General features: G+C 34.1%; 1 protein-coding gene across 1 annotated transcript in view; it reads right to left on the bottom strand.

The window, feature by feature from the left end:
* The window catches only part of LOC150099868 (V-type proton ATPase subunit e 2-like), a 57,925-nt gene continuing 51,925 nt past the window's right edge, over window positions 1–6,000 (bottom strand). The window contains exon 4 of the mRNA XM_090404122.1: window positions 1–253. The gene's annotated coding sequence lies outside the window, so the exon portion shown is untranslated. The remainder of the gene's footprint in view (window positions 254–6,000) is intronic.

Below are 6,000 nucleotides of genomic sequence, written 5' to 3'. Positions count from 1 at the left end.
TGATATAAAAACCCCGAATGGCTTTATTTTAATCTAAATTTAATACAATTTTACATATAAGCACACTTCTTTTCTAATGAAACTTACATACAATCATACTTCATAGTTTATTAATGAACTGTACAATGAATTTTTTAAATATATAACACTTGATTTACATAGATTACTTATAATACAGATATTACATTTAAATATGCACCTTGTTTATTCACCTTAAAAAAAAGCAATCCTTGGAGTTGATCAGGAATGACAACTGTAAATAAATGAAAGAAGTCAATTAGGATATTCCATTTGTAATTAACATGTATTTTACAAAAAAACTGCTTGTTTCAATACAGATATTCAAAATGCCTTTAACGTCTTATAAATTGCTATTTCCCCACCGGTACTCCAATATTTTTAATGTGTAGATTAGGGTGACCAGATTTTCATAACAAAAAAGGGACAAAAACAGGACACTTCTGGTACACTTTACATAAAAATGGAATAGCATGTAATTATAATTATAGTACACAGGACTGAAGTGTGCATTATAATTATGGAGTATCAACATTATTATTATATTTATATGAAGACATTATTTCTTCCAACAGTACTGGTTCTTTCAAGATGCACTCATAAAAGTGTGTCTTGATCACAATTATTGCTTTCACAGTCTTGGTGTTGAAGCAGCTCTTTTCATCAGACCACAAAGAACTCATAAGAGGAAAAAAATTCTCTCTACAGCTGCATTTATTCCTGTGATTGTCATTATAAACGCAACAACTGGCAGTATGTTTCAGTAAGGAAATACCGTGAGTAGACATATCACTAACTATTATAACGGAATTAACTCACTTAAATTATTCTTTATTCGTAGAATTTTCACCTGAGTATCACAGGCATCATCAGTACAGGTACAAGCTAATTAAACAATAACTGTTATATTCACAAAGCGCCACCTAAGGTTAAATTTCCTAAATTTATTTAATTATTTTTAATTATGTAAATTTAATTTTCAATTATAATAATTTACATTTTTTATAATTAAATATATATATATATGTGTATACAATTATATGTTAGGAAAGATTTGCTGCTTTATAAAGTACTATCTCCCACAACAACACTAAATTAATCAGTTTGACTAGGGAAATGGCAGCTCTTACCTGTGGTAATCTTCATACAGAAGAGGAATATTTCAATCTCGTCCATGTGGAGTCAACCATTCATTCTGCAATTACCTTTTCATCACCGCAAAAGCGGTAATATACAACTTCTACCTCAGACATACAAGACCAGACAGCACAGCAACTTCACAGAGAGAGAGGCAACTGACCAACTCACTGCAGCCTTCCAACAAAAGGTGAGATGTCGGATCCTACACGAGCATCACCACCATAGGGAAAACAACACCTTAGATCTTTTCCACCAAGAATGGAATCCACGGAATCAACTCCTGGCTGAGCAGGGCGACTGCATTATAATCCACTTTCCAGCATAGAAGTGACACCTTTACCCCCCCCCCCAAAATAAAAGAAAGGGGGAAGAAAGAAGGATTGTTGTGCTTAACAGTGCGAAAGTTAATCAGCTGGCACTCTCATGTTAATAGATAATATTGTGCAATAGTAACTTCTATGTTCTTCCACATTTATGTTCTTATGTTAAAATAAGATCTTATGTTATCATGTTAAAATAACTCTTAATGGCTTTAATTTATTTAAAAAAAAAAAAAAAAAAATGTAATTAGCCTTATAAGTGACTTCGATGTAACATACCTCAACAAGAGTATGAGCATGTAACCTCTCTGTCTGACTGCAGAGAACCAAAAACCGGTTAATCCTGTATATAAGATTGTTATGTTTACAATAAATCAAAAAAAAAAAAAAATCTCCCACAAGGGGGGAAGGCATAGACCATCAGATCTGTTTGGGTTAGGGGAGTGAAGTAATGTTTCACATGTTTCTTTGTATAGCCATTCCATTAGGAACCAACTTTTGTCTTGTTCCACTTAACTCTATGTCTGGTACTGATGGCATGTTCTGCAATTCCAGACTGTTCGGGTTCAAGGTACTGGATATATAACTGGTGTTCTTCTAACCGGACCTGAGCAGATCCGGTTTGTCCGAAATATGATAACCCACACGAGCAGGGTGCTTACTCATCTTCATCAACAATATTGAATATTTTGCTGTCAACCTCACTGATTGATTTTAGGCCGCTTTCAACTTCAGCTCAAGTTAGTGGAGTTTGTGACTTAATCCAGTGTAATGCTTTCAATGGCTGGAAATGATAAGTCTATTTGCTTAAATATTCAAGGAAAGTATCAGCATAAAATAAATTTGTAGCATCTAAAAATTCTTTTTCATCAAAGACGCCCCAATCTTTGAACTCTGAAATAATTGATGACATTTTAAATATTTGAAAGTTCTCAGCTTTCCTATTTGTAATTTTCTGTCTGAGCAATTCCAATTCTTCTATCACTTCAGTTGCCGAAATATTTTCCCTTTCTATTTTCATCATTGTTGCTGAGAATATTTTCAGCTGGCTTTACGTGAAATGGAGCCAAAGTATTGTTGGTTACTGAAAAATGATTTCAACATGTAGGGTATTTATCTTGTGATAAAAAGTAAGATCCGAGTCCATCATACATGTCAATAATCCTATTCACAGATGGTAGTAATAATAAACATCTTGTTTGTAAACTACCTAGAACACACTTGTATTCAATTTTTGTAAATAGCAGAAATTCTTCAATTCCTCTACTCTCATGGTGTAAATACTGAAATAGTTTATTTACATTGTTTTGATATCACAGGCAAAATATCAGTACTTGTCTGTACACCATTATGAACAACATGAGCAGCACAGCCAATAGCATTAATGTTTGCTAAAAAAACTGTTTGTTTGCAGTGAAACCATAAATGCACTGAAAACAATTGCATTTTTATAAAAGAAGAAGAATGCGTACATCACACGTATAAGATCTACTAGTTGTTATGTAGGAACGTTCTGTAGTTGGCAGCAAAATTTAATTCTGGCAGAATTAATCCTTGGTTTCTATTTAGGTTTTCTTCTGAATGGAGAACTGTTGTGGCTTCTTTTATCATTCTGGAGTGGAAATCCTCCTGTAAGTAGGGCATGGAGCTTTTATCCCATTCTATAACATAGTTAGTCCTAGCAAAATGAAAGGCTAACCCCGATTTGTCTCTATTATTAGTGACATCTCCTATGTGTTCCTTTTTTCTGATTTCAAAACTTCTCGAAGTCGGGCCAATATAGTTTAAGCCGCACGAGCAGGGTATGTTAGGTTTGGCATATTTGTTTAGGCATATTTGAAAAAAGGATGACTATCTTTTGGAGATCTTAAGAATTGGCAAATGGTCTGTGAAGGTTTAAAAGCTACTCATATTCCATGTGGCTTGAGGAGTTTAGCAATCTTATTAGAAACAGTCCCTGTAAACGGAATCACAATAGTAGAATTGTAATGTATATCTTCCGGTCATCTTTGTTGGGGGGGGGGGGGGTCACAGAAAAGAATCTTGTGGATCAATTTTCTAGGATAACCATTCTTTATAATATTATTTGATATCAGGGATAGTTCATCTTGGAGGTCTTTATCATCAGTTGTAATGAGAGAAGCTTTACTTTTTAGCATGTGTACAATGCTAAGTTTCTGAGAAATAAGGTGTGAAGAAATGAAGTGCAAGTACCTGTATTGGTAGGTTTGCGGTAAGCTGATGCATCCATTTATTTGTTTCTTAATTAAAATGACATTAATAATATAATTAATATAACAGTGTTGTCTGGAAAACTAGTTTTTGGCTGAAAATGTTTTTCGTAAAGAACATTGAATTTCTTGATTTGGCTTTGTTTACTAATAGAAAAGGTCTTATTATAGCTATTATTATGGATAGCTGGTAAACAGATTTAAAATGGAGATTGAAGTCTATGCATCCACTAACGCCGAGACTATATGGCTCTCCAAAAGTCCATAAAAATGGAATACCGTTACACCCCATCATTGATTGTATTAATTCGCCTACATATTTATTATTTTAACACCTTGCAGGTCTTCTCAAAGCACACATCCACAATTCAGATACTTACGTATGAAATTCACAACATTTCATGGAGAAATTAAACATCTTGATCTTCAATACAGATCTTCTGGCAAGCCTGGATGTGCCATCATTATTTACCAGTATTCCAGTAGAAAAAGTGATCGACATTTTAGGAAACTTCTTCAATCAAGACATTACTTCTTTGTTTCATCATTGTTTAAATTCTAACCTTTTCCTATGGAAAAAAACTTTTTACCAGCAATTAACAGGCCTTGCAATGGGAAGCCCTCTTTCACCACCTTGTGCTGATCGTTTCATGGAGAAATTTGAAAATAAAATTTTATCTCAACTGAACCCTAAACCCACAGTTTGGTGGAGATAAGTTGACGATATTTTTATTGTTTGGAAAAATATGGAAAAGGATTTGTTCGATTTCCTAAGCAAGATCAACACTTCGTCATCAAATTCCTGACATGTATCCTCAAAGGGTGTACAGGATATGATAATACTACATGAAAAATTTACATCATTACTAACTTCCTATCTACAATTTTCCTCCAAATCAGTTTGTTACTTGTCAAGACTCCAAAATTATCAGATCTTATATTTCTATCATCTAAGGCACTTTGTACCGTATCAATCCACCTATATTTTGGTCTTCCTCTGGGTCGTTTTCCTGCCAACCTGGCAGAGAACACGAATCTTTCCTTGCCCATTCTGTTTAAGTGACCATACCACCTGAGATTAGCTCTACCAACGCATTCCTGGATGCTGACAATGTCAAGTTCTTTCCTAATATCCTTGTTTTTAATATGATATTGCCATTGACCATCTGTTCACGCCTCTAATATTTCTCAGGACTCTCATATCTGCAGTCTCTAGTCTTTGGTCAAGTGTTTTACCTCTGACCCAGCTCTCAGATCCATAAGTTAAAACTGGTTTGAACACTGTCTTGTATACAGCTAACTTAGTGTTCCGACTAATTTCTCTCTTATTCCATATGAATTTATTCAATTGACTTCCTACTATACCAGCTTTGTTGATTCTGTTATCTATTTCCATATTTCATTTACTAAAACCCATATTTATTCCATATTTAATTTACCATCTTCACTAAAAATCGTGCCTAAATAACTGAAATGTTTTACTTGTTCCACAGGTTCTCTGTTCACAACACAGTTGACATTTTCAACGATTCTACCTATTTTCATTGTCTTTGTCTTTTTATTGCTGACCTTCATGCCATATCTATTACAACAGTTATTCAATTTAGTCAGGGAATCTTGCAAACTTGTAGCAGATTTATTTAGAAGTATAATCGTCCACATAAAGCAAAGAGCTGACATTAATACCACTTTCCTTCATAATGAGATCCATATAGATAATGAATAACAGAGGGGATAATGTACATCCTTGTCTCATAACAGATTTAACATTAAACCATCTTCCTGTACTTCTTTCAATTCTAACTGCTAACTTGCAACTCAAATAAAGACTAAGTATTGCTTGATATAATGCCCCATTGACACCATATAACTATAGTGTATTGAATAGCTTCTCTTGTTATATGCCTTTTCCAAATCGACAAAACTTAAATACAGATCTTTGTTATATTCCCATGCTTTCTCAACTATTTGTTGTAAAGTGAATATCTGATCCTGACAGCCTCTATTTGGCCTGAATCCAGCTTGTTCTTCACCAAGCTTTTCTTCCACAATTCTTCTCAACCGTTTCTCAAGTATACTGGAATAAATCTTGCCAGGAACACTCGGTAATTCTCACATTCAGTTTTATTTTCCTTTTTATATATGGGTACTATTAGAGCTCTACTCCAATCATCGGGAATTCGTCCCTCTGTCCAGGCTTTCTGAACTATGCAGTGCAGCCACCTGTAAGACTTTTATACCAGCATACTTCAGCATTTCTGGTCGAATATCATCTACTCCTGCTACCTTTC

Source organism: Typopeltis vanoorti, chromosome 14 (genome assembly GCF_054136105.1).
Source record: "Typopeltis vanoorti isolate ZY-2024b chromosome 14, IOZ_Tvanoo_1.0, whole genome shotgun sequence".
NCBI classification, from domain to species: domain Eukaryota; kingdom Metazoa; phylum Arthropoda; class Arachnida; order Uropygi; family Thelyphonidae; genus Typopeltis; species Typopeltis vanoorti.
The sequence above is the reverse complement of the archived record's forward strand: the minus strand, read 5'-3'. Positions and strand labels throughout refer to the sequence as shown.